Below are 10,093 nucleotides of genomic sequence, written 5' to 3'. Positions count from 1 at the left end.
GAGTACAATAACCTCAGTTTTATCTGAATTAAGAAGCATGGGAGGAAAGGAGGATGAAAGGCATGCAGTGATCAGTTTATGGTTTGAGGCCCTCCACGGCTTCAACCTCGGGGAAAACATTGCACTTGGCTTCACTTATTACACAATAACATCGGGCCCACAGCAGATCGACTAAGCTCACCAGCAGACAGGATTATGCAAGGAAACAAGGTGCTCTTTGTAGACCCGTGCTGCATTTTCGCTCTTTATTCGCAAGAATGTTACAATGTAAAAACTCTTACCTTTGCACTGTCTTCAGTTAATATTCTTATCAACAACCACAGAATATAACTGTGCACCCAGCTGTCCTGCATTAATATACAGTCTGTGTATTTTTAGTCCTGAGTAGTACAACATCCAGTGTTTTGATTGAGATAAAACAAGGAATTCCTTGCAGTTCTCTGCTAGAAGAACAAGCAAAACATGCACAGTAAACACCCTTTGTGCTTTGTTCTGAAAGTCTGCAGGTCACAGTGGTGTTTTGTCTGAAGGGGCTCAGATTATGGTAAATCCCATTGTAGCATCTCACTGCAGGGTCTGATGTGGGATCTAGATTAGAGGGTCTGGCTTTATGTGTATCTGTCTCTCTGTGCATATGCTTGTGCCAGAGGAGAGTATATTCCCTCCAAAATCCTGCCCCATGGGGCTCTTGACCCCACCTACAACTCAGAGGGTGGCAGGTGGTGAAGTGTGCTGGTGCTGCTGCTCCATCCCTTTTCAGTCCATTGCTCCCACCCTCACTGCCCATCAGTGAACCACTTGTAAGACAAGCAGGACAGTGCTGCACTTACTGTGAGGCTATTCCGCTTCTATTAACAAATACTGCGTGTGCACGGCCTCTAAAACACACAATCTGTGCAGTCAGTTAGACATGCAAACAACAAAACCTGACAAACAGGGGGATTTATCAGCTAAATATTTTTAGTTAATGTTTTTTTTTTAAAGTGGCTACACTTCATAAACTGTGTAGAAGTTAGCCCTCTGGGTCTGAAAAATGAAGCCACTGTGTAATAGTCTTAAACCTGTATTCTACTTATTGGCCAGCAGGGGGTGACACATGTAGCTGCAAAACTTAAAAAGTTATACTGAATAAAACAACATATTATTAGAACACATGAATTTTGATCATCATTAGAGATAGGAAGGAGGATTAGCTAGGACAGACTCAGGCTGGTGCACAGTCTTAGCCACCCCTCACCACGTCCGATTTCAAAACACAAAAACGCTCTTTTCAAGGCATTATAACAAGCTGGTGAGTAAAAAGATATAGTGGCTATATGTTTTCTACTGCTAACTGTTCTAACTTCTAACTGTTAGCCATAACAGCTTAAAAAAGCGATGATACCTTTGTGTTGTGGTCTGCTGATTTTATTGCCCCCTAGTGGCCAAGAAACAAAAGCATAAACCACAGATTTACTCTAATTGCTACTGCTTTTTCTTTAATCCTTTCTTTAATTATCCTTACTTTCTTTTTATTCCATAATAATACTATACTGTTGGGCACATGGTAGTTCAGTGGAAAATTAGGGGAATGCATGGTAGTTTTAAAGCACATGCTCAACTTTATTTGCATGATACATTTAACAGGGGTTAGCGTCATTTGTTTAAAAGCACTTTTAACTTGGCAGCTTGGCATCATGCCTGTAGTTCTCCATTGCTTTCTCAACTGGCTCTGTTTTTACTCCTTTTGTTCCCATGAGGCACTTGAAGGTCACATTCAACATTTAGCGTGCTGTTCATTTTTTAAAACTTATTTTGGTTTCAGAAAGAAAAAAGAAACTGCTGACATTTTTTTTTATTATCAACAGATGATCAGTCAGTCTGTCAGTGGGCCAGGATTATACACAATCAAATCCAGAGCTGAAGAGGAAACAAGGTCAATCCTCTGCATGATCCAGCCACCATCTGTGTGTCTGTCCTGGTTATTGGGCTGCTTTGTGCTTTACACCACAAATTATTTCAACCTGGGCTCCCATTGATTTATATAAACACAGAGTTTAAACAAAGCCTATGGACACATGTAGGATCAGGTTTCCCAGATTTTTTGGCCAGCTAAAGACCATACACACATCTTAGTGATTGTGTTTTTGGGCTGCAGCTTTGAGGGTTGTTCCAGCTATAATAGTTAAACATTACATCAAGTACAATTTTAACCTATCCTTTTTTTTAAAAACTATATACAAAGGTTGACTAGCTACTTTTTCACATGGAAAGAGGAGAAGTGTTAAATCTAAAATGTAAATGTAGCAGCAGGTAGCAAAGGTCAGCCACTATGAGCTTGTGCCAAGGACAAGATGAGCCAATAGGAAAGAGCGAGCATAAAACCCTCCGCATTAAACGAGTGTTTCTCATTTACTTCCGTGGTTGTGAGAACATTCACTTGGCTCTTTAGCTGTTGTGTTAACTCATCATCCCACAGTGGAAGTGACAGCAAAATACTGCAGGTTTTCATTTCAAAGTGATCTTTTGGTGCACTGCTGTAAATATGCCTCAGAGATGACACGCATAAAATGTGGTTCAGACATTCATGGTCGCCAGAGAATGCATATGTGAGTCATGACTTTTACAATCTCTTGCCTTGTCCTTCTTGCATGACAAGCTGGTTTACAAATGAAATGAAAATAACAGTCTCAAACGCCTCGACAGATACTCATAATTCCCTCAGGATGTCTTAGTCTATCGCTCAACCTTAACCTGCTCTTTTGTCCCATCAACACGGCCACATTTTAAATCGTACAGTTATTTATCTCTTGCCATGCTTTGCGCTGTGCTAATGACAACTGGTAACTCGGGTTAGGATGTGGTCAAGCAGGTATAAACTGACTAAACTGCATGTTAGCAGTGCTGCTCATGCAGAGTCTCCAGCATGGCTTTTTTTTTTGAAGAAACAGAGAAACAATAAAGATTGAAACAATGAATTTAACTTTATGTTCACTGCTCAAAAAACTAAAGGAAAACTTTGGAAACACACCAGATCTCAATGGGAAAACCCCATCCATCCATCCATCCATCCATCCATCCATCCATCCATTTTCATCCGCTTTGTCCGGAGCCGGGTCGCGGGGGCAGCAGCCTAAGCAAAGAGGCCCAGACCTCCCTCTCCCCAGCCACCTCCTCCAGCTTATCCGGGGGAATACCAAGGCGTTCCCAGGCCAGCCGAGAGATATAATCTCTCCAGCGTGTCCTGGGTCTGCCCCGGGGCCTCCTCCCGGTGGGACATGCCTGGAACACCTCACCCAGGAGGCGCCCAGGGGGCATCCTTGTCAGATGCCCGAACCCCAGAAAACAAAAATCTAAGTTGTGTCGTATGGACCGAAACATTATATCCCAGAGGTGTTCTATTGGATTTAGATTAGGTGAGTGTGGGGGCCAATCAATGGTATCAATTCCTATATCTGCCTGCATACTCTCGCCACATGAAGCTGGGCAATGCTGTGCTGATGGGTTAAGTTCCTTCTACAGCCCTGTCCAGCTCTAGTAGAGTAACTACCTGTCTCTGGAATCTCCTCCCTGCTCTTGAGACTGTGCCAGGGGGCACAAGAAAACTCCTGGCAATGGCACATGTGCCATCCTGGAGGAGTTGGACTACCTGCGCAACCTCTATAGGGTCCAGGTATCACCTCATGCTAACAATAGTGACACTGACCCTAGTCAAACCTAAAACTAGTGAAAAAACAGTCAGAAAGGAGGATGAGGAAAGCAAAACTTCCAGTGGCCTAACCTGTAAAACCACTTGTTTTAATGACCAGATCACTATCCCACAACTTTAACTGATTTGATGCTGTTGTCTGATTAAAAAAAAATCCTTTATGTTTTTTTTTTAGTAGTGTACTTTTTCTTGAACTGAAATATCCAAATTTCCCCTCTAGGAACTGTAACATTTTGGCCTGTTTGATATCCTTTAAAATCAGTGGTGCCACTGATGCACCTAAATGACGACCGGTTACTCTCTGTGACTGACAGGCTTACTCTTTTTAATAGCTGTCTGCATGGGAGCAGAGATAAATTGAGTGTGAGAGGGAATAGCAAATCAGCCGAGAGTCTGTTGAAAAGACATCATCCCCCACATGCTGGGAAAAAAAAGAAGCTGTCATTTCTAATACATTCTTAACAGAAGAGCCTCTGAGTGCAGAATAAAACATATTTTATGACACTTAATTATGAACTATGGTACCCGTGTGTCGGGCATTATTAGCTTCAAGGGCTGCCTACATGGTACTGCATATCTCGGTGATTTCAGCTGATGTTTCATTTATCAAGGTCCAGCCCGACACGATGTGGGAAGAACCTGACAGTCCGCTGGCTCCACTGCATAAGAGAGAACGGCAGATAGTTTAGTTTAACCCTGTCAGATCAACAAGAATTTGCAAGGATGATACTTTGTTAAGAGTTTCTGTTATCATGAATTATGTGGTAGAAATGTGACCTAGATTCAGCGGGGGCGTGGGTGAGTGGGGGATCCAGAGTGTTAGCAGCTCTGTTTGAGAAACCAGAAAAGCCTGCATCACATAGATTATAAGGACCTATACTGTTTTAAAATACACAGCTTGACACATGCACAGTTACTTATCCCAATAAAGCAGTTCCTCCCCTGCCATAGAAATTGTATCACCACTACATGAAGCTAGATGCAAATGCAAATGTATGCCACAGACACCAGTGCCTGCTGTGACGATGCTAGCGTGGCTAACACTGTTAGAGATGAATATCCTGCAGTAAGCAATTGGAGCCATCTGCTTTTGCTAAAATTAAATACTTCATCTAATTGTCCTCTGAAGACAGTCGGCTCGCAAATGTTGCAAACATAACAGAGAGGAGCATGGCTAAATCAAATAGCAGCCACACAGCATAGTGCACTCTTGTGAGCCACACAAGCAGCAGCAGTGCCAAATTATGATGTTACCATTCAGGAAAACTGGGTCACCACTTGTGTTTTAATGCACTCCTTTCGTCATGAACTCTTAACAGCATTACTCATGTTCAAATCCACTGCCAGTCTCTGTAATATCCACAGAGCCTCGCATTTATTTACACAGATTTACAATAAAGTAGGAGTTGTTTAGATATGTTTTGTTAGTCAGTGTCAATGCATTTATTTATTTTAATCGATTAACTGCAAGCCTAGAAGTTGTGCTGGAGCTACAGTCAATGCAGGCCAATCTGTTTTAACCTTTAAATATAGGTAAAGAAAGGTAAAGGTAAAGAAAACATTAATAGGGCAACAAACATATAGAGCGCAAGTATTCATGTATGCTGTCTCTTTTTCTGTTCAGCAGATGTAAACTTGATCAGTGCTTTCCAACAATAATACTCAGCTCAGTGTAATCTGATACTGAGTCGAGCTTTACAAGTGTTCATGGTTTGCAGCTGTAAAATCAGGAAGTGCTTTTAAAGCCAAAGCTTAACTCAACAGATTTGTCATTTTTTAAAATTTCCACACATTTTCAACTTTTATACAAACAGAACCTCCAACAGAACCTTTGGATGTCGACCATAAATACCGTCATTATTGTTTTTAGGACGTACAGTAGCACATAAGCGTCATATCAGTGCTGTGTGTTTTTCATTTCTCTCAATTAAGCTCAAGAGAAAAGGTTTGGAAGACAGTTTAAAAATAAGTAAGGATCTTTAGATACATTTTATGTTAAATACAGATGGAGATTAAAGTTTTCATACACGGTTAAGATAAAAAACTCACCTTTGGTTTAGAATAACCAATGTGATGAACAGCTAATGCAGTTTGGGGTTTACAGTGCACACAGTTTATATCTCCTTCAATATCTAAACTCTCATTTTGGATAAAGAAAAACCTTTAAAGAAAAAAATCTTAATGTGGATGAAAGGAAATATCTATAAGTAAACTGAAAGAGGACACTGCTTTTCTTCCAGGATGAAAGAGGCATCCTCAAAAGAGATTGTAAATGTGTGGAGAACAGAATTGAATTTTCACTAAACACGCTTTGAGACACCTTTGAGAGGCCTGTTTTGAGCTGAAAGGCAGGAAGAAAAAAAGCAGATGATCTGAGCGGAAAAAAGTGTGAAAAGAGGAGAACTTGATCTTCTGCTACAACGTTATGAAATTCATAACATCGTGACACCCTTTAAAATCATACTGTGGGTATTACCTCAGCCTTCATTGCTTCTTGTCAACCTTTGATACCGCTTCCCGCCTCCTCCCCAACCCTGCCTGACCCCGTCGCCTTCACACTAATGATGGTATGGAAGTGGGAAAGAAGGTTTATAAACCAGACTGACTTCTCTAAATCTAATCTATATGTTAATGAGGCATAATTCGGACACAGAGGTAGAACAGGACTGGTGTAATTCAATGGACTGCAATCCATGAAAGTCTTTGCAACCATTGCTGTGCGGGGCCATTAAAAATCAGAAAAGAGCCCCGTGCAGGTCAGTGGGAGGGATTGGAATTCATCAGCTTTCTACTACTGTGAAAATTGTTCTACTCATCTAAAGGACAGGAATCTAAATCCACCTCATCACCACCATGAAAACCCAGCAGCGCTGTGGTGCGTAATATGGACACACAGTGTGTATCCAAGAGTGTTCGGAGCTGTGTGTTCTCTCAAGCAACGACAACATTAATCAAATCTGACTCGGCCGCTGAAACACCCATCCACTCCCTCCCCCCATTTCCTGAACAACCAACTCTGGCTCTCTCCTTCGCTCATGCACCACCCTCAACAGCCGTATACTACAACTCTCTGATGTCTTTCCACTCTGCGTTTTTTTGTAACAACTTTTATGTTCATTGGTCTTGAATCGAATGATTTTTCGCTGAACCTGCCGGTCAATCCTTTCCTGTCCCTTTTAAAGTCGCAGCATCGCAGTTCTTCTTCAGTTCAGCCTTAAATAACCTGGGCTAAAGCAAGCCTCTGCTCGAGAATTTATGGTAATTCGTGGCAGGAAACTCACTCAGAACTGCAGGTCATTGCTCCAAAGCCCACATGACAAATGAACCAAGAAAAAGGTTCCACATCAGCAGAGCCACTTGTCCTCATATTCAGGGCACAGATGGAGGTCTGACGTCAGAGAGTCGTGCATGACGCCATCTTTAACTGTCATCTGCATTTCTGAACACACACACACAGAGACACACATACTCTTACAAGCTTCCCACTCGCCACAAAGACATGCACACTCAAGAGCGTCCAGGTATACTGCATCTAATGTGGCTTGATGCTCAACATTTTCTGTCACTTTCTATTTCTGTCCCCAAAAGTCTCAGTTAGGTGACACACAGCAGCCGGAGCTGCTTTTCAGATGTACTTTTGTTCCATTTTATTTCACTTTCCCAGCCCCATAAAACGGGGCTGAACTTGCCACCTTTTATGGCCCTTTGCTTTGCCTTTATTCTATGACCACTACCACAGCCACTCATTCAGCATACCAATACTGCCACCTATGGGACAGTAGTAGGACTACAACTATTAATTGTAGGCAAGTATTAACACACAGAAAAAAGGAAAATCAAATTGATTATCAGCCGCTATGTTTTGTGATTTTTTGCAACACGAGGACTGTTTTCATTAGATATTTTGACGGCAGTATCACTTAATTCTGCATTAAGTATCTCATCTTAGTTGTTATACACTAAAAAAAAGTGTTGGATTTACTTAATTCAATAGTGGATGATTGAAACATGTTTAGATGAAGTAAGTTGAGCTCTTAGAATATTTTAATCCTTCACAATTTTGTCATTTTATCCCAACACTATTCAATAACTTTTACTCCAATAGTAATTGGTCACTTAAATACTACATGCTTTCTTCATATTACACAATGTTCAACAAGGTCTAGAGTCTGGTTTACATAAAAATTGAATGGATTTACTACTACCATCCTCCTATCTTTATCCGGGTTGCAGGGGGCTGGGGCATAACCCCAAAGTGATAGGTTAAGAGGCAGGGTACACCCTGGACAGTCTATCACATAGAGACAAGCAACCATTTGCACTCACATTCATGGGCAATTTGGAATCACCAATTAACCTAACTCTAATAACTGCATGATGTTTAACTGTGGGAGGAAACCAGAATACCCAGAGAGAACCCACTGCAAATCCGCCAGAATGGGGATTTGAACCAAGGACCTTCTTGCTGTGAGGCAACAGCTTAACAAAAGCAGGAAAGCTATGATTTCAAGGCTTGATGCAGAATTTTCAGTATGTTTTTGTCCTTGACAGGTTAAACCACAACAAATGGCGATAGCATAAACGTGGTGTGTGTCCGTGTGTGTGTAGTTGTCTGCCTCTTATAACTCCAGTGATTTTCCTGCAGTTTGAAATCTCATGTGATCTTGTGAATTTCATGAGTCCAGCAACTAATCACTCTTACTAGATTGTATCAGATCACCTCAACAAGAACAAATTAAGTTGTTGAATTTCATACAAATCCTACATAATTTAATTACGTTCACCAAACACACAAGACATTATTTTGTTCAAATTACAAGTTAGACTTTTGTAAATGTAACAACCGCCCAATTTCCTTTTATCGGTATACCCAAAAAAGTAGAGGCGGCTGCTCAGCTTGACTGAGATGGATGCCTTCACCAAACCACCATCCAAAGCGCGCGAGATGAAATCATGTGCGGTGTCGCCAGATTTAACATTGCTGTATTATTGACTTACTTCACTCGAACATGATATGAACAATTTAATCTACCCTCTCTGCATATCACGTAGTTTCTACACTATATAGTTACACTTAATTTTAAAGCATGAGCAGGATGCTTACATAAATCCAAGAGCTGGCCCAGCTATGGACAAAAAAAAGCAAGATACAATCTTAATATGTCACCAGACCATCTAAGAGAGTCAGACTGTTGTTGTGTGTTGACTGTGGTTGTGGATGTGAGAGTGTGTGGTTGTTTGCCACACATGCCAACGTGAGAAAACCAACGCATGCACACAGATAACATGCAACAAGAGGACCACATGGTTCAGGTCCATGGTGTCCCCAAAACTAACTAATGAGGATTAAGAAATACATTTTAATCATCAGTACAAGCCATGCTTTAAATGCACACATGTGATATTACTCAGGCATGAATACATAATGTGCATTTCTTTAAGGAGTTTGTTTACAGAAACTGAACTCGAACGCGTCCCTACATCAGACTCACTGACCGTTAGGCTGCTGTTTTAAACTGTTTATTTCTCCAAGTGCTGTTTCCCAAACACCGCTTCCTACAGATAACATCTTCATTCCCAGACATGCGTGCACCATTGCTTTGTCATCTTTGCACACAAACATCTGCTCTTGAAACAGGCTGTTTAAAATATGAAACACATGTTTAACTAAACCTAAAAATTGCACTGCAAAGATTTCAAAAAGATACAGAATGTGTGGATAAAAGGTTTAAAGCCTGTGCAAAACATCTGAGTCACTGCCGCGTGTGGAATGAATGAACGAACTTAATATGCACGTGCTGAGTACATTAGTTTTAAACAGCATAAAAACTGGAGTGTAAAGCTGGAAATATAGATCTGTAGCAGAAGCCTTTTAAAGTTATGGAATTTTATTGAGTTATGAAGTCAGCAGGACAGAAAGGGCAAGAAAGAGGGAAGGGGGAGGGGCTAAAAATGAATCTGCATTGAAATGAGAGCTTGGAAGTGATTTAGCTTATCGGGTTTGATGCCATTTCCTGGCAAATGCAATAGGGAATGATATCATAGGATAAGGAGGCGTGGCCAGCTCTTCATTAAACACAATCACAAAAAATCTTGGCTGCTCGTCTCAAAGCTGCAGTTTATATAACTGCCGACTTCAAAGGCTTCTCATTCTGCTGAGTCGCGTTTAATTACACCGAAGAAAGAGTCATGCACGACCCACAGTGAGAATGGGGGCGTGTGTGTGTGTGTGTGTGTGTGTGTGTGTGTGTGTGTGTGTGTGTGTGTGTGTGTGTGTGTGTGTGTGTGTGTCTGTGTGTGTGTGTGTGTCTTAGGCCACAAAGGAAAGTGACTTGCACCGTTACGTTTACTTTGGCTGCTTCAACAGCTGCTTCATCACCGTCGCTAAGCAACTCCACATTAGCT

The 10,093-nt window shown here is 41.3% G+C and overlaps 1 protein-coding gene across 1 annotated transcript in view; it reads right to left on the bottom strand.

Moving 5' to 3' along the window:
- The window catches only part of eml1 (EMAP like 1), a 52,679-nt gene that overhangs the window by 41,619 nt on the left and 967 nt on the right, over window positions 1-10,093 (bottom strand). The window lies entirely within an intron of this gene.

The sequence above is a fragment of the Haplochromis burtoni genome, unplaced genomic scaffold, assembly GCF_018398535.1.
Source record: "Haplochromis burtoni strain Fernald_Lab_line unplaced genomic scaffold, NCSU_Asbu1 Contig_16, whole genome shotgun sequence".
Taxonomy (NCBI): Eukaryota; Metazoa; Chordata; class Actinopteri; order Cichliformes; family Cichlidae; genus Haplochromis; species Haplochromis burtoni.
This window is presented reverse-complemented; position numbering and strand designations above follow the sequence as displayed.